Source organism: Bombina bombina, chromosome 5, assembly GCF_027579735.1.
Source record: "Bombina bombina isolate aBomBom1 chromosome 5, aBomBom1.pri, whole genome shotgun sequence".
In the NCBI taxonomy this organism is placed as follows: domain Eukaryota; kingdom Metazoa; phylum Chordata; class Amphibia; order Anura; family Bombinatoridae; genus Bombina; species Bombina bombina.
The window spans coordinates 465,314,115-465,334,285 of record NC_069503.1 but is presented as its reverse complement, the minus strand read 5'-3'; the positions used below and the strand labels follow the sequence as shown (position 1 = coordinate 465,334,285).

Below are 20,171 nucleotides of genomic sequence, written 5' to 3'. Positions count from 1 at the left end.
CACCAATGCCAAAGAAATGGCCATGCAGAACCGTGCCGTAACCTCTAGAGGAAACAAGCCGCCTCTTGGAGAAGGGGGTAACGGCATTAGGAACACCTGCTTGCGTAGCCAAAGAAGGTTCTAGGGTACTTGCCACATGGGATATGGGGCCCCAAGGGGCGGATGGCTCATTGGACTCTAAGTTCCCTGGATCGGAGAAAAGAGCACTCTAAAGAGGCATGTGGCACATAACTGATGGGCATGGATAACCCAGGCCATTTCATACTCTTCTCAAGAAGTAGAATCTGAATCAGAGACATCCGTCTACAAAAAAGTCCTACAAAAAGAGTCCTACAATAACTACGATAGAAATTATGGATAGGTAAGAAAAAATAAAACGGGCCTTACACCTCAAATGGCTGGGGCACTCACCACCTCCTATGACTCAGACAACTAGCGAAACAGACTCTCTCCATCGCCACGTGGTTAGGAATACGGAAATGGTGACTAGAAACGTGACCACGCCCGGGCACAAGGTACACCGCGCAGGCCATCTAAAAACGCGCCAAAGCCACAAGGACTGCGCAGCCTGAAAAAAAAAGGTAGTTATGTTTCGATATAGCCACGAGCCCAAATATCACTACACATTAGCAGACAGAATCACATAACAAACATGATTAAAGTCCCCCCTGTTCAATAACCCCCCTCAGGAGATATTAACCTTCGATTCCATAAGATAAAGGAGTCCCACTGAGACCCTGACTTCTTCGTTATACTTTACACTTCACACATCTTAAGTAAAATGAAACGATCTTACCGGAATCTACACCGTGGAACAGGAACACGGCCCTTCAAGTGTGAGAGATAGTAGCCTCGCTTCTGACATGGACTTAAGTGAACAAAGCAGGCAGCGAAACTCGTCAATGCTGATTGCTAAGGAGCTGTTATGAGTCAGGATGGTTTCGCAGAAAGACTCTCCCTGCATCTCTGGACTCTTACTTTCATCCAAGCTCTCACTGAGAGGCTGACAGGACTACTTAAAACTCCAGTCCCATTCCGAAGAGTACTACCCTCCATAAGAGACTATCTTCAATCTTCCGACACTTCTCTGACAACCTGCTGTGACGAAAGGCAAAGAATGGCTGGGGGATGAGGGAAGTGGGGGAGGTATTTAAGCCTTTGGCTGGGGTGTCTTTGCCTCCTCCTGGTGGCCAGGTTCTGAATTCCCAAAAGTAATGAATGCAGCTGTGGACTCTCCCCGTTTAAGAAGAAAAACATCTAATCATCTACTTCACTAAAACCCCAAACTGATAAGCTGGTGTATAATAATGGAAAATTACCAGCACCTATTAATATGTATATATATATATTTACATGTGTATACAATATGTATAAAGACATCTCTCTAAAGTCATGGAAATTTAATTCTGACTAAGTGTCCCCTAGATATATGAGAATATAAAAATATGAGGTAAACTCCTTATGACAAAGGACTCCCAATATTACCAATATTACCAATGTAACTTTATGATTACGAGCTATTAATATGATATGCCACTGCTAAGATAATAATTAACGTATTTCACTATATTGGATACACTTACTATAACAGTATTATAGGAAAATTATAGGAAGATTATGGCTTAATATGGTTCATTGATATTATATATATATATATATATATATATATATATATATATATATATATATATATATATATATTAATCTGTGTATGTATGTTTATATATATATATATATATATATATATATATATAAATGTGAAAAAAGAGAGAAAGAGAACGGTACTCCTGAGATAGAACAAAAGCTAGAATAACTTCCATGCCTGTTCATTTAAATTGCAACTCAGGGTGCGCGTTCTTTTTGCACACAATGCCCCTTCACAGAGAAAAAATATCCTGTAGCATATTATTATCGGTTATTTGTAGAGCGCCAACAGATTCTGCAGCGCTAGATCAGTCTGATCCTGCCCAATGACAGTCCTGCACCGAAATACCAGGCAATTCTTCTCTGAACAAGGGAAACAACAACCCCAGACGATCGTTTCGGCCTTCTGTGGGCCTCGTCAGTGAGGTGCAGTTGTATCTCTCTAAGGGCATGTGTGCAAGGAGTCCACGATACAGTCTCTCGATACAAAAATAGAACTGCAGGTTGCAGATATCTCCCACTGACGGTTGCTAACAACATATACACGTCACGAATAGGAAGACACAGTAGGTGCAGGGGACAATAGGATAGGGTGTTCTATACGTCCAAAGCTTACGCTGTGAGACTTGCATAGTGATTGGTCTGAACTCACTATATTCATCCAATGGGAACAATTTAGAACAGTGACATGGGCAGCCATTTACAAGCCTCACAGCGGTATGCGGACGTTATCAAGCAAGGCTAAAAGCTAAAAATTAAAAGGTAAAACTTTGAAACGAACACTCCATTTGTGCACATTACAACTGACCAAAGTGTCCCTACAAAATAAATAAAAAATATAAAATGTTTCTTTACACAGCCGGAGCACACTGCAACTTTTGTTGTAACACAAACACAGCCAGAGTGGTTTCAGCATGTACACAATCTTAGCATATCTAATTATATATTTAGATACATTATTAGAACAAGAGTTCATCATTGTTAGAAATTTAAAGCGTTAAAAGGTGTATTCAGCTTGGTTTGTATATTTGCATGCTTTTTCTCACAACAATGTACCGTAGAAATTCTGGTGTCATTTAATGAATATATAATTGAATGAAGCTGGAAATCTTGGGGTGTGAGCCCCTGAACCAATGGCAACACAGATGAGGGTTTTTAAAGCAGTAACTGTTAATCAGTTTTAAGCAGGCTAGGAGTAAGGCAACAGCCGAAACCGGTCAGCCTTTGTTCATCAGTTTGTTGGTTCAAACTTTTCCTTTTTGTGTGTTCTGACCCAGGGTTAATATACCCTTTGTATTCTAATAAAATTTATAATTTTTATCACTTTACCTGGTGCTCCTGTTATACATTTTTCTGCAGTTCATATAAAGGCCAGACAGAGAGCACAGGTATGGATAAACACTGCGAGAGGTTAGCTAATAGCATGCTGCAATAGACTGTATTACAAAAGGGCCAGCTGGGAAACAACGGATGCTATAAAGAAGAAAAACAACACTTGTCCAGCAAAAGCAATTTGCTAAACTAAATGCTAAACAGCCGGAGGTGAGCAGAATAGGACATACATCCCCAACACATGGGACACAGCACCGGAAAACAAGGCAGCCCTTTTCCAAGGAGGCAGTGAGTGGTGAGTCACCTTTATAAAAGTAACTTTAATCTACAGTGGATTGTTATTGCTTCATTGGAATTTGAATGGAGGGAGGTGTTGGGGGAACACCACCACCACCAAATATATATATACACACTTTATACAGCCTATTTGCACAGCAGCTTTTAACAATTGAAGAATTGAAGATTGAATAGAATCTTTAACCTTTACCTATCCTTTTTCACTTATAAGGATAGTACACACACCCTAACCTTTACCCCCTCCTTTCAAGATCACACACCTGGCTTACCTATATAGAGGCGTATCCCCATATTGCGAACCAGGGCTGCTAATGTGTTGATGTACTTTATATGTGTAGCCGCTACCTTTTAAGCTTATTATTAACCTTTTAAGCTTATTATTAGATAAATGTTAGCTGTTGTTAGGTTTTGCCTACATATATTTTAAATCTAACAACATATCTAATTTCTAATTTTAGAAAAAAATAAAAATTAATTGTAAGGGCCTTAATATAAGACCTTGAAATTAATAATAGTATTTGTGTACTGGGAGATCCTTGAATTATCCTAGAGGCAAAACGTGTATTTTTTATTTATTTGTTTTCCAATATTTTTATTAAGGAATTTTAATGTAAACATCTCAAAATATAGCACAGTATAGATAAGTTACATATAGAATAACTCTTATAAGTCAGTGCATATTATATTAGGCATATGAGTCTATACAAATACAACTTCAATTACAATCTAACCAAATATAGTGAGAGTCAATACAAACTGAGTTATGTCATATTATGTACCCTAGGTTTACAGTTACTTAGATGCAAATAAGTATTATATCCAGTTAGCGCTCAGAGCCTATAACTCTAGGGTCTCTAAACACTAGAAAATGCATATTTTTTTAAAAAAGTAGGAGAGCAAAACTATCCTTATTGTAGAGAATAGGGATGGGAATAGCAATGGCCGCTATATTGTAACAGATGTATGATAAATGACAGGGAAAAGTTCTATGGAATCTGCGTTCCTTTATTTACCCAGTAAACAAAAACTGAGGGAGGGCGGAGCTAAAATTATATAAACTATAGGCACAGGGAGACAGAAGTATGTAGTCTGGTATTTATCTAAACTGAGAGCTCAAAGGGACATGAAACCTCAAATTTTTCTTTCATGCTTTAGAAAGAGCATGCCATTTTAAACAACTTTCTAATTTATTTCTATTATCTAATTTGCTTCATTCTCGTGATACCCTTTGCTTAAAAACATATCTAGATATGCCCTGTAGCAGCTGGTTGGTGGCTGCACATAGATGCCTCATCTGATTGGCTCACACATGTGCATTGCTATTTCTTCAACAAAGTGTATCTAAAGAATGAAGCAAATTAGATATTAGAAGTATATTGTAATGTTGTTTAAAATTGTATTCTCTAACTGAATCATGATAGAAGAAATTTGGGTTTAGTGTCTCTTTAAGAACAATAGCTTTCAAAATATAATGAAGCTCATAGTCTAGGAAGATGGATCAGTCTATCTAGGGTAGAAGGAAAGTATGTCTCCATCCCACTCCTATTTTCTGTGCATTGGAGGTATGAATTAAAAGCTGGGTGACTATCTATAGCTCAATTTAAAGGATCTATAAATGGCAGTGCAGGGTATATGCATGAAAATTAGTATCCAAAATATATTTGCAGACAGTTAAAGTGAATGTTAAGTGTGCATCGTTACTAATGTTACCCTTAACGTCTATGAAAAATAAATAGTAGTTTCATTCATCGTTTTTCATTCTTTTTGTTACATAGCTTTTTTTTTATTTTTTACCTTGTCTCCCGTTATTTTGATGCTCCACCCGGCACGCGCACCTACTTATTCTCATTTTGATTGACTTCTTAAAAACCAATCAAGTCTCTAACCACAGGGGGACCCACCCCCTTACGCTGACGCAACTACTCCTTTCTGCGCCTGCGTTCTTATCGTGTTGACTGACTATTTCCTTCTACTCTCGTGCACATTTCGCGCATGCGCAGTAGTTTTACTTTACGGAGCCCTGTCATTTCTGATTTACTGTACCGCTCGGTAAGTACATCAGTAACAGGGCTCCGTATTCTATACTGAGAGCTTATTTTGCAAACCGATACTGCTTGAATTTCACGCATGATCAATGTGAAATGAAAACGGGAGCGCGCATTGACGAGACGTAAACAGCGGGTTCGGACCGCTGTATACGTGAGATGGCTCAAAACAAGGAAGTAAACTGTGGGAGGAGCAGGTACAGTGAATCGTCAATATTTCGACAAAGAAATAAAGAACATATTAATAAAAAAATGTTAAATGTTTAGTGGTGGTTAGGTTAATATCATGATTGCAGACAGTAATATGTGTTAAAAATAAGGAAAATTGACAGTCACTTTAAGTAACTGAGTATAGAACATGTAAAAATAGCTTGACCAACCCTGCCTTATTAACCCTTAGGAAATTTCCACAAAAGACTAGGCTCAGTCTGTATATAATAAGAGGACTATTAGAATAGTCAAGACTATAGAGAACATATACTATACTAGGACTCACAGAGCAAATAGGAAGGTGTATGGAACATATGTTATAGCTAGGTGACCAACTATCAGGAATCTATGACTAAAAACATTAGATACATATATTGCTGGTTCCTATGGAGGGCAGCTATAAGAGTATAAACTAGATAGAAACCTTAGTAATATGCTGGTGTAGAACAAAATTATACCTGACATACTTGCTCTGTCTATATGCATGCATAGGTCTACTGAAGAGTTAAAATAGTATGGCATGGAATATGAAAATAAGGGGGGGGACATCAGTTAGGTGGCTAGAGATAAAACAGTAATCAGAGGCTACAGTAGGTGTTGTATTGTGGTGGCATCCTAGGACTATGAACCTTACATGAGACTGTTAAGTATCACAAGGATAAAACCCCATTAGTTAGAGAACATATACATAAAACACACACAAAACTGTAGCCCAGTTAGAATAACATGCAAAAAAAGGAACATTGTAGGTACTTTCAACACTTATTACCTTAAATGTAAAAACAAGCTAACATATCCTACTATAGTAAAACTGCTGTATGCTTTGCCTTTATGTTACTTGTTCCTAATAAGCTATTTTCTAGCACATTGCATAGTGTTTACTGGCTTGGTATAAAGTAACAAACAAATATTCTGTCAAGGCAGAGTAGCCCTCATGGAGAGTATCACAAGCACTTTCACATGGGTGAGCTCTATACTAGAGGCCAGGATATCAGTTATTACCCAATTCCCATTTTGTCTATATTGGCTGATTCTGCAATCAGTCGCAGTCTATGAGAAGTAAAACTATCACTATCAAGCCCAGGTAACTTTTGCCTCCAGACTTTTCCAGCAGTTTTATCCCAGGCTTCCAAGAGTCCAGCACCACAGCCTGTCACAAAAACAAACCTGACATTGTGCTGCTGCAGATCCCTATGTGAGGTGACCAGGATTTTTGTAGATATCTTCGTTCTTAAAGGGACAGTCTACACCATAAATTTCTTATTTAAAAAGATAGATAATCCCTTCCCTGTTTTTGCATAACCAACAAAGTTATATTAATATACATTTTACCTCTGTGATTACCTTGTGTCTAAGCCTCTGCAGACAGCCTCCCTATCTAAGTGCTTTTGACAGAAATGCAGTGTAGTCAATCATTGAAGACACCTAAATAACTTCACAGGAGTGAGCACAATGTTATCTATATGACACACATGAACTAACACTGTCTAACTGTGAAAAACTTTCAAAATGCTCTGAGCTAAGAGGCGGTTTTCAACGGTTTAGAAATCAGAAATAGAAAGAGCAATCGGGGAAATATATTAAATATCAAGGAAAATAGTAAGCTTAAATAAACCACAACATGTCAGGGGACATAAATATACTGGCAATTAAACACTGCCTGAGAGCAGGCATCATAGATAAACTCTTAGTCCTATAGACAATAAGTCATTTAAATAGATGACAGTCGACCTGTGTAGAGATGTAGCTTAAGTATTCAAGCTTTACTAGCCCCAAATCAGATGGGACACAGCATGGTGAAGCATAGTCAAGAAGCGATGTACAGGGAAAAACCGGAGCAGTTCATCACTAGGTCCTTAGACACAACGTGAGAACAGGCACCGATACACTCACCCAAGATGCAGCTGCTAACCGTAAGCGAAGGAGAGTCACGCCGTTTCGGCGTTCACAATAGGGCTTGGTACTTCCGGTATCACGTGACTTGTGTCACATGTCACGTGACCGCCTGTCAGCCAATCAAATGCCTTGTAGAGCTGTAACTGAGCCCACGATGCAGCCGGGAAAACCCATGTCAAACACGATACTTCCAGCAATTATCTCATCATCCCATTTACACAGGCAATGATGAAAGCAAATGCAGGCGGATCCCAAACAGCACGAATGTAATAGTGCAAACCAGTGTGTATCCTACATATCCCAGCAGGTATAATGTAGAATGAGCCAGGGGGGGTGAAGAATGGTATGGAACTGCAGTAAATAGTGGACACCCCAAAGTCCACTCGGCATTAATGAAATAAAGAAAGATTCCAGCAGCCAACCATGTGTATATCAAAAATTGAGTTGCTTTCTTCCAGGGTAAAAACAACAGGACATGCTGTAAAATTTCAGAACATAGTCTAAAGTTTGAGCCTAGCTAGGTTTAGCTTTTCAAAAATACCACCAAGGGAACAAAGCAAATTTGATGATAAAAGTAAATTGGAAAGTTGTTTAAAATTGCATGCCCTATCTGAATCATGAAAGTTTAGTTTTGACTTTACTGTCCCTTTAAGCTCGGCACATTCAGATTACCAAATACCTCTTCACAGTCGCCTGGTCCAGCTTCTGCTATGCAGATCTCTGAAGGTATATGGGGATAATGTGCCGAGAATATTTCAGGGCTTCGAGTGCTTGAAAGCTGGTCACCTTTCATTGCCTCCGGCGCCATGATATCCTCTAAGCTGGTACACTTCAATACGTAATTGATCTCCTGTAGCAACGTTTTCTCAAAGTCTACCAGGAGGGTGTATAATATTGTAGGGATCTCTTCCATGGGCAAGCTTAGCTTAGCGTCTTCCATTAGAATAGGTGAGGGGATCAGCCGCTTAGGTTCCAAACTTAGCTGGGTAACATCAGGAAGAGTGCCGTGGCTGCAGTAATGGCGTAGCATGTCAGTCTCCTCGTGGCCACCTTGGATAGCGTAGGTCAGGAACAAAATTACAGCAAGAGCTTATAAACGTAGTAAATATATCCCTGGACATAGGGCGTCTCAGGGAATAGCTTTTTTCCTTGCAGAAATAGGTGATTATATATTGTTACGCTAGAAATATTGGAGGAGCGCCTGCAACTTACTTCCTGCCGATCCAGCGGTTATCCCCGGCCTCCCAAAACGTGTATTTTAAAGTTTCTACTTTAAGTTTAAAAGTGTGTTAAAGATTGGAATATTTTACATTTGGCTGTTCTAATATCTGTATTATTCATCTACTGAAATATTGGGTGTTATTTAATAAATACTACTGAATTATTTTTTTTTTTTTAATTCAATTTTTATTGAAGTCACAGACAAATGTAACATAAAAGATTCGTCCAAAAATGACAATGACAGACATAAAATATACATTGCTATTACAGAGATTACCAAATATAATAATGTAGATTGTGCCTTCATATAAGACTTTTGCACTCTTGAAGAATAATATGTATAGGCAATTATTATCAAAATAATGAAACCGTATTTGGCTAGGGAAGTGGAGGAGCAATGAAGTCTACTAGGTGAAATAAACATGTAGAAGTGACATCCCCAATCACGTTTAACTAATATGTTTGCAATGAATTTGGACTAAATTGAATGGGACTTCAGTTTCAAATTATAATATATAGTAAATGTACCCCACATTGCTAGAGATGGTATACTTGGGTCTATCTAGGCTAGTGAAATTGGAATGTGGGGAGTTGGCTTTTGTCTTGGCCACTTCTGGACCATGGTAAGTGTTAGAGGGAAGAGAGTTCAGCGGGCGAAAGTCGCTCCTATTGAAGGGAAGGTGGGGAGGAGGGGCAGAGCCTTCTAGAATAATGAAGTATAGCGATGAGATGGGGGGAATGTGGTATATAGTGAGAGGGGGGAATGTGGTATATATACACATATATACATTTATATATATATATATATATATATGGGAGGAATGTGGTATATATACACATATATACATTTAGGGGGGGGAATGTGTGAGGGGGGAATGTGGTATATATACACATATATACATTTATATATATATATATATATATATATATATATATATATATAGGGGAGGATATTTCTGAGAATAGGCGGCTGTGGGGGGAAAGAGTCCCTATGTGTTATTTAAACTGGTTCCTCACAACATGTAAACAGTATCAGAACCTCAGACTGAGTAAATGCATTGTAAATAGTTTTACACTAAGATAGGCTAGGTCTCCGGACTAGTAATCCCAGGCTTAGATTTACAACCATTTAGAGCGTGGGACTTATCCAAGTAGAACCGGTATTTTTATATGGAGAAGCTAAATCTTAGTACTAGTGTTTGCAATGTAAGATGTGGTAAGTAGCTAACTACATATTATATGTCGTCGTGAGGTTATTGTATCAGGGAATTTAGAATATCTCCTTCCGTCACTTTATGCCACAATGCTCTGTAGGAGAGGAATCCTTCGGAGAATTTAAAGTCAGAACATTGTTAGCTATTCTATACTTGGGTAGGTTAGGTCTCAGGACTAAAAAATCATATAAATTAGAGATACTGACATTTGGGGTGTAATATATATCTGGATATAACAAACATTTTCACATGAGTAGACTAGGTTTTAGGGTTAGTGCTTGCCTTGCAAGATATAGTGGGCAGTTGTCTATTCATCAAATGTCACTATGGATTTTTCATCGGAGAGCCAGTAGTATGACCTCACAAGTGACCTTAGGCTTTAGTGCTCTATAAGAAAGGAGTCCCTATGGGAATTTAAAGGCACATTAAAGTTCCTATTCTATGTAGTTAAAGACCTCATGTGAGTCGATGAAGTAATCTAATGAGGATTTGACCTCTATTACCCTATTAGGACTGTTGTAGGAACTGATAAGAGGTGGGAGTATTCAGAAATGTGCTCAAGGTAACCTGCACAAAGAAGTCGCATCTGAGTTAGACCACTTTAGATACAGAAACAAATCAACTAACTCCAAATACATTTGTAGCGCAATACATATTGAATGCAAACATTTTTAGTAGGTCCATATGAAATCTTGCTCAAGGACATTAACGACGTGACATAAAAGATTGGGCAATAAGTACCCCCTAGACAGTTGTTCTACATAACATGTATAGTAAATTAGAGCCTTCATGTGAGTTGACAAAATATTCCCATAAAGATATGACCTAAAATGATCCATTAGGATAAATATGGTAACTAAGAAGAGGTGAAGATATTCAGAAATGTACCCAGCCATCCTCTGTAGAAAAGTCCTATCTGAGAGAAAACACTCTACATATAAGCAAACTAACCACCTCCAATTACATTTATAGTAAAATACGGAGGCGGGGCTTGGCCGTGCTGGAACATGGCCGCTTAGTGTATGAGCTCCGGGACCGCTCTTCCTTAGCAGCTGCCCGATAACACTTTCCCTCAACGCAGGCGAACCCGGTCGGACATATGGGGTGAACTGATCACCCGGAGCATCCGGAACATTGGAACACGGAGCTGGTGCGCTCCAACAACTAGCCACAACTGCTCCGCGATGCTGCCGCACAACCTTCCAGACTCGGAACACCTACCGGACAGTCATTAAATAAGGGGACATATCAGCGGTAAGAAACTTTCACTAATACCGCTTAACACAGAGTTATGAATCAGCGGGAGACGCTGGGGTGAAGAGCAGGAGATACCTGGGGAAAAATTCTGATCGCCATTTTAGCTTCTTAAGCCCACGTGGCATGCCGACATAAGGAACGCAATGGCCCTCATAAATAAAAGTGAATGAGAAGCAGGTCAGTTCAGCACACCCCTGAAACAATTGCCATACTTTCTGCTACCCACACATTATATATAAAAATAAGGGACAGATGCAAAGATTAACTTACAAACAGACAGCACTGCCAAAAAACAATATCTAAAACTACCAGAGATGCAGCATTCCGGTATCATAGTTCATTAATTATTTTTGTATAGAACAGAGACACTGAAACCAAGAGAGGAAGAATAACACTATATATACTTTTTTTTTAAGAAGCACTAATATAAGAGAAGGGAGAGGTGGTGAGAACTGTTTATATATTGGAACTACACAAAGTGGGTTGATATATCCCAATCCTCCAGCCTTTTTTTTTTTTTTTTTTTTTTTTTTTTTTCTTTCAATCGTCATAACAGATTGTGAGGATGTCGACCAGGAGACCACCTAAGTCTGACAAAGCTGGCAAACCTATCATACAGACAACTTCAGTATCTGCTTTTTTCTCTCCATCAGACCAAGGTAAAATGAACACCCCCCCTTCACCAAAAGGACATTCTGATGATGCCCTTAACCAAGTACCTATACACAACACAGAGCAATCTATAACTCAACAACAACTTTCTACCTTACAAGCTACCATAGATAGATTGCCCTCAAAATCTGACATTGCCGACCTTAAATCCTTTATACAGTCAGAGATCTCTAAGGTCAAAAAAGAAATCAACACACTAGGAGACAGAATTGAGGACTTAGAGGATACCCAAGAAGTGGTTAATTCCATGCTAAGCAATACAGAATCCGGCCTAACTCAACAGGCTTCCGTGATTAACGATTTACAGAACAAAGTGGAGGACTTGGAGAACAGGAGTAGGAGAAACAACCTAAGGATTCGTGGCATACCAGAAGAGATATCACCTGAGGACCTCCACTCCTATATCTTAAATCTCTTCAACTTCATAACCAAGTCCTCCACTTTCACAGACACCACCATAGAAAGGGCCCATAGGGCTCTAAGACCTCGCCCTAACCCTTCTGCACCACCAAGGGACGTGATAGTGAGGATATTACATTACAAAGATAGAGAAGCTATTTGGCTAGCTGCAAGAAATATACGTCCTCTCTTATTCAGAGATAAGGAATTACAAATCTATCAAGACCTATGCCCAACAACGATTGAAAAGAGGAAATCCTTAAAGTTTATAACATCGTTACTACAAGAACATAACCTTCGCTATCGTTGGGGTTTCCCCTTCAGCCTTCTAATACCCCATGAAGGCAAACTACTGATATATAGAGAGTCTTCGGACTTGGACACTCTCTCCAAAGCACTAGGTCTTACATTCCACACCCCTCCCACAATAACAGATGAAGATGGCAGTTCCAAAGTTTCCAAGAAGCACAATGTACCTCCAAGCCTACGAACGGAATGGTCCACAGTCCGTTCCAAGAACAAACAACGTGACCAAACTACTCATCGGGGTCCTCCTCCTTGACTTTCTTCTTACCTTGAATAGAGTGGTTTCTGGACACAATTCCACAGATAAGTATAATTCTCTCTTCTTATTCATTGTTAGCTGCTGACCCCCAGGAAGCTGCCTGTACCTGATCTGTCGAAAGACAGCAAAACATTCTTCTACCTTCCAAATGACCTGGATACTCAAATGAACTCTGATCTATATATGTGTTTATTTGTTCATATGTTAACTACTAGTTAAGTGAAACTTATACTGTTTAGAATTAACGTTCCCTACATAAGTTTCTCACCAACCAATATTTACTCTCACCCTATTGAGAGCCATATGCCCCCCCCCTTCTTTTCCTTTTTTTCTTCCTTGCCCCAACCCGAATTCCCTGTTCACTAATACCAAGGGAAGTTGATTAACAAACAAAGTAAAATACAGGCCACCCCCTGACCATATAAGACCCTTTATAGCACTAGTCAGAGGTATGGGGAGGGGGGATTGGTCGTTGCAGCTAGGAGCTGCTGAGGAAGAGGGATCATTCCTCCTAGTAACTTGTCGATTGATCGACAGAATATGGTTTGGTTATGTTTTTATGTATGTTATTATGATTGTTATGTTATGTTTTTTGTTATTCTGTTTTTAAGTTTATTTAATGTTCAGGACTGGACGGCAGCACACCAAGTTACATGTTTATCTCTATCTGCTCTACTATTGTATACCTGGGGGAGATCTCAATTACACTATGTTACACCTAAGATAGTATTATATGGCGCTTCATAGTAAGAAAAATGAAAGTAGAAATATTAATGTTATAACTATTAACACTAAGGGTTTAAATTCACCCAGGAAAAGAACAACTGCTCTAACTGATTTTAAACAGAAAAAAGGGGATATTATACTCCTTCAGGAGACTCACTTCCTAAAGGGTAGAGAACCCAAATCATTTCACTATAAATTTGGTAAAAGCTATTACGCATCCCATACACAAAAAAAAATACAAGGAGTTGGCATCTTGATCAGAAAGGGGATCCCTTTTCAGGAGCTCTCCGTCAACCGAGACAGAGAAGGCAGATTTCTTATAATAACGGGCCTACTATATGGCCTTCCCATCACACTTGCCTCAATATATGCACCACACACAAAACAACACTCCTTTATTAAAAAAGTATTAAATGAGGTCCTCGATATCCAAAAAGGTACACTAATTATTGGAGGCGATCTTAACCTCCCTTTAAACCCTAATATGGACAGCTCCACTCACAATGTTTCTATCTCTAAAAATAACGTCAAGAAAGTGAATAATACCCTGCAACAAAGGGGCTGCTTAGACATATGGAGAGTGATGCACCCGGACACCATTGACTACACATTTTATTCCTTTCCTCACAAAATGTATAGCAGGATCGATTACATATTCACAGATATAACAAGTATGAGCTTAGTAAGGTCCATAGACATCACACCGATGACATGGTCGGACCATGCAGGGGTATGTTGTGCCCTAATGTGGCCTTCTAAACCTATCACAAACTACATATGGAAGCTAGATGATAGCCTACTATTAGATCCTGCTATTAAATTAAAAATACAAAACAGGATTGAAGATTTTTTCCTGCATAATAAACACACAGACACATCCCCACAAACCAATTGGGAAGCCCATAAGTGTACTATTAGGGGTGAGTTGATGGCTTGCAAAGCATACCTTTCCAAACTACGGAGAGAAGCGACCACTAACCTTCTCTTAGAAATATCCCAACTAGAGAAAACCCATAAAACAAATCCAAAAGACGAATCCATTCTGCAAACATTACAGACTGCGAGATTTAGACTAGCTTCTATCCTGGGGAAGGAACAAAATAGAAAAGCCTTCCTATTCAAACAACACTCATACATTGATTTAAATAAACAAGGTCGCTCTCTGGCCAGATATATAAGGAAAAAAACAAAGTCTAACTATATTCTCCACATAAAAGATAGTGAAGGTAGATCCCACCGAACTACACAGGCAATTGCAGAAACATTTAGAAAGTACTACTACAAACTATATAATCTTCCTTCGCATTCGCAAACAGAAACCCCAGTTAGTCACTCTCGAAAAAAAACTAATATCAGAATACCTCTCTAAACTAAAACTCCCCCATATAACCCAATTACAAAAAGAAGCGTTAGACGAGCCGTTCTCACTAGAAGAGCTTCAACTTGTACTTAAAAACTTACCCAACGGCAAAGCTCCAGGCCCTGACGGCTACACTTACAAATACTTCTTAACCTTTGCAGAACAACTATCCACACACCTATTGCAATATTTCAACTACATAGACTCTACCCACCCTTTTTCAGGACAAGCCCTAGAAGCCCATATATCCGTACTACTGAAACCTCAAAAATCCCCTATCGAACCCACTAGCTACCGCCCAATATCCCTGCTAAATACCGATATCAAAATATACTCAAAATTACTAGCAAATAGAATTAACAATCTGTTACCCGACCTCATACACCCTGACCAAGTGGGATTCGTTCTGGGGAGGGAGGCGAAAGACAACACGGTCAGAGCCTTGAACACAATCTTTTATGCCCAAAACCATAGAATACCACTAATAGCACTCTCTATCGATGCAGAGAAGGCTTTTGACCGTGTTGCCTGGGACTACCTACAAATGACACTCCAAGCCATGGGATTTGGGGAGAAAGTGATACAAAACATAATGTCTCTATACACTAGCCCTAGCGCTAGGGTACTAATAAATGGAACCTTATCAGGCCCGTTTACAATATCTAACAAGACACGGCAGGGATGCCCACTATCGCCCTTGCTCTTCGCTTGCGTAATTGAAACATTAGCAGTTAGGATTAGATCCCTCCCAGATATAGCAGGACTCACAATAAATGATCAACAATACACCATATCTCTATTCGCTGACGACTTGTTATTCACCTTGACCAACCCACTGACCTCGTTACCCCTGTTGGTTAGAGAATTCCAGGTTTTCCATAATGTGTCCAACTTCCTAGTCAACATTACAAAATCCGAAATACTAAATATTACCATCTGACCGGAAGAATCAGAACAATTAGTAACTCTATCCCCATTTAAATGGAACAAGTGCCATCTTAAATACCTAGGCATATACCTAGCCACTTCTACAGAGGCACTGATTCAACTCAATTATGAAAAAATTAAATCCGAAATAATTAGAGATCTCTCGACTTGGAGATCCAAAAAACTATCATGGCTGGGTCGCATTAACCTAATAAAAATGAATGTATTCCCCAGAATCTTATATATTCTTCAAACCCTGCCTATCCCATTACCAGAGAGATACTTACCTTCCCTACAATGTGCTCTCAGTGATTTTGTATGGCATAAAAAACACCCAAGAATTAATAAAACTATTATGTCCCTCCCCAAGTTACAAGGAGGTTTAGGCCTTCCTAACCTAATGTATTATAGGTACGCGATATTCCTACAAAGAATTGTAGACTGGAGTATTCATAAACAACACAAAAGGTGGGTTGTCATGGAACATAGCATAGCGCAATCCCAAAACCTTAGCAGCCCATGTTGGGCTTTTAAACACCCCCAAGACAAACACCCCCAATCGACCATTACTATTACAGAAACCTATCGGTCATGGCATAAGCTACTAACCTTATTCCCACACCTTTCCTCTAGGCCCTCTCCATTGACATCCCTAATTAAAAACGGAGAGCTTGATCTAGGTCCCAACATAAACAAACATTCCTATCCCTCACATCTCCAAGATTTTCCGGTTTTCTGGATGGTCCACAATGAACAGATCAAATCACAAACAGACTTAATACAACAGGGTTTCTCCTGCTTGACTAATTGGTTCACATACCAACGAATATACCACCTCCTCATGACTCATGACCAATCTCCCAATATGACCAGACCATTAACCTCATTTGAGCAGTTATGCATCAGAGAACCACCAATCCGACATACCTTATCACTAATCTATAAAATATTGATCACACCATTTCCGGGTTACCCCATTCCCTATATGGAAAGTTGGGAGAAGGATTTAGGGATAATAATCCCACTACACATCAGATCAAGAATAATAGGTGCAACACTTAAGACCTCTATCTCCACAGCCACTATGGAAATTAACCTAAAATTACTACATAGATGGTACTACACACCCAACAAACTTCACCGACTATTTCACAAATCGCAAAACAAATGCTGGCGCTGTGGACATGCCAACAGTGGCATGGCCCACATGTGGTGGTGGTGCACAGTTATACATAATCTTTGGAAGTCAGTCATTCTAGAGATAGAAGACATACTCGAACTACAATTTCCTATGGACCCCCTAATCTGGTTACTAAATAAACCTCCCAAAATTAAACATAAACCCTCCCTTAAATTATTCTTTATTATGTCAAATAGTGTAAAATTTCTAATAGCTAAGAACTGGAGATCGCGAGATCCCCCAACTATAGAGATGTGGGTTAATAGAGTTTCTGAATTGGTTCATCTCGAGGAACTATATTACTTAAAAACAGACAGAATGGAAGTTTATGCTCAAGTTTTATCACTATGGGAAATATACCTTAAAGATAGATAGGTGGATTCCATATCATACATTAGTTATATAGAAACATTTATAGTAAAATACATAGTAAATGCAGAGTATTGGTAGCAGGTCCATATTAAATCTTGCCTAAAGATATTTGGTGATATGACACAGAGAATGGGGTGTTAATGTCTATCATAACTATATCAACGATAGTGTAGCAAGAACCCTAAGGGTAGAAGCAGGCAAACACAATAAGGACATAATATTAATAAAACACTCAAATATATGGAAAACAGATTCATATGGAGTGAAAAGTTGACGTAGGAGTTGAAGGAATATATCTGGCACCTAAACAGCATTGTACTGGAGCAGAAATCTGTCCCATAGTGGTACTAAGGTACTAAAAGATACATCATAATGAACATTTCAGAGAAATAAACATTTTTAGGCGGGGTGAGAAACTAAATCATGATATGTTAACTGGACTAGATCCACTGTTAAGCTAAAAGACATATAGTGTTCCAGTATACAACAGGGAGCTGTATCTTAAATTCAGCTTATAAACATCATGTAGATATTTGCTCCCAAGATAAGAATCATAAAAGTAGTGATACACAAAAATATTATACTGGGGAATACTGTTCACCTAAGAGGAGGCATTTGGACCACTTTCAGTCTCCCAGACGAGATGAAAGTGGAATGGGATAATTGGTGGTATAAAGTTAGCCAACACCTGCTCTAGACATATTGACTCTCAGAGGAGTGGTGCACTCTGGTTGCTTTGGAGTTGGGAGAACTCCCCCAAAAAAGAGACCATATTGAGCAAACAGTCCTAACTCAAGGGTACAGGTCTCTGTCTTTTTTGTGTGTGCCAGTATCCAAAGCGGAGAAGTCTGAGATCTCCTAGGGTGTTGCAGTTGACCACTCATACCTTTAGCTCTCCCCAATTGACAACTAGGTATTTTCTTAGGTGGTTGCTGCATCCGTCCTGGAGGGTGCCTTCTTCAGGTTTCCGCAGCTACTATCATCCGCACAGCTGTTGTTATCGGAGATGAGGGCCTAGGCAGCATATGACCGTATCTCTCACTGATCACTTGCGTTGCTTCTATGGCCCCTAGGGCATCCATATTGCTGAATGGCTGATGAGATTCTGCAACCATCCCCTTTTCCTCTTTGCGAGTTTCATCTAGATCAGGCTCTATCCATGGTGTGTGTTGTGAAGCTTCAATAGGAAAAGCATCCAAGGGTATAATGGTTTCAGGATGCAAAGCGTCAATACAATTTGTGTAGTGCCAATCTAGGTGAGTGGACAGATCATTCAGGAGAAGAATGATGCGCTCCATTTTTGCAATGTACAACAAGTGCTGGATATGTGGTAATTCGGCTTGAGTTATATACGATAAAGTGAGAAATAATAGATCAATAGTTGTCCCCTTTACTGTTTAACCTCTTTGAAAGAACCGCTTGCAGTCATTGTGGGGTGCCGGCTAAACTAAATGACAACCGTTCCAGTGTAACTATGTCAAATACAGTGCTGCAGTCTATTGTTAGAGCCAAAGTTAAGCTGCCATAGCCTCTGACCTGGGATTCGGATCTGTCTCTCAGTTGTGGAGGAAGGTAAGAGTGGTGTTTCCTGGGCCGCGTGAGTAACAAGGCTCCTGAGGCTTCTCCCTAATCTGGACTGTGCCAGATCATCCTATGTGTAGGTTAAGCTAAACGGAGCTGTGGATCAAGAAGCGATAAAGAGCAGTCTCCTTTTTCACTTAAAAGCCCAGCAAGTTGGACGGACGGGGATTGAAGGCTTGTTAGTTTACTGCCGCTCGCAGCCCAGGCCTTGTGACCATCTTCCTAGGCGTCGGGTGTGGATAGGCCAACCACTCCGGTGCATGTCAGAGCGACAGGATCGGTCTCCATGATGAACCACCAAACCGATGAGGGATAGAAAGGAGGTAAATGAGGAATCCCCTGCCCGAGATCTCAAAGTCCTCTTGTTAGTTAGAGGTGCATTATCCGGTCTCATGGCCGGCGGGCACGTAGACAATATATCCAATGGTGAGGGTAGATGGAAGTCTTAGAAGTGACCTCCCAAGTAGGCAGAAGCATATCGACCAGGTGCCGTTTATTAGGCAGTAACTGCAGAGCTGCAAGAAATCACGTCCTGTCCATTTTGTGGCAGACTCCGCCCCCCCTGAAATGTTTTTTTAAGTTAGGTAAAGCATTCTTGTGTGTTACATTCAATTTTTAAGCATATCTTGGTAACCTTTGTTAAAGCAGCAGTAATACACTACTAGCTGAAAGCCAATAACAAAAGGTATATATGTGCAGCCACCAATCAGCTTCTGAGCCTACCTAGGTAACTTTTCAAATAAGGATTTAAAGTGAATGAAACAAAATAGATAATAGAAATAAACTGGAAAGCTATTTAAATTGCATGATCTACCTGAATCATGAAAGAAAAAAAAACTTGGGTTTCATAACCATTTAATTACCCTCTTGCTTATATTCCAAGTACCCCCTCCCTCAAGGTACATGGATCACATGTTAAAAGGATAGTCACCCAATTTTTTTCTTTCATGATTCAGATAGAGCATGCAATTGTAAGCAACTTTCTAATTTACTCCTATTATCAAATTTTCTTCCTTCTCTTGGTATCTTTATTTGAAAAGCAGAAATGTATGTTTAAGAGCCGGCCCATTTTTGGTTCAGTACATGGGTTACACTTGCTGATTGGTTGGTTACATTTAGCTACCAATAAGCAAGTACAACCCAGGTTCTAAACCAAAAATGGGCCGGCTCTTAAACATACATTTCTGCTTTTCGAATAAAGATACCAAGCGAAGGAAGAAAAATTGATGACAGGAGTAAATTAGAAAGTTGCTTAAAATTGCATGCTCTATCT

General features: G+C 39.4%; 1 protein-coding gene across 1 annotated transcript in view; it reads right to left on the bottom strand.

Annotated features, from left to right (window-relative positions):
• Positions 1-20,171, bottom strand: part of ULK4 (unc-51 like kinase 4) — a 1,503,227-nt gene that overhangs the window by 1,124,341 nt on the left and 358,715 nt on the right. The window lies entirely within an intron of this gene.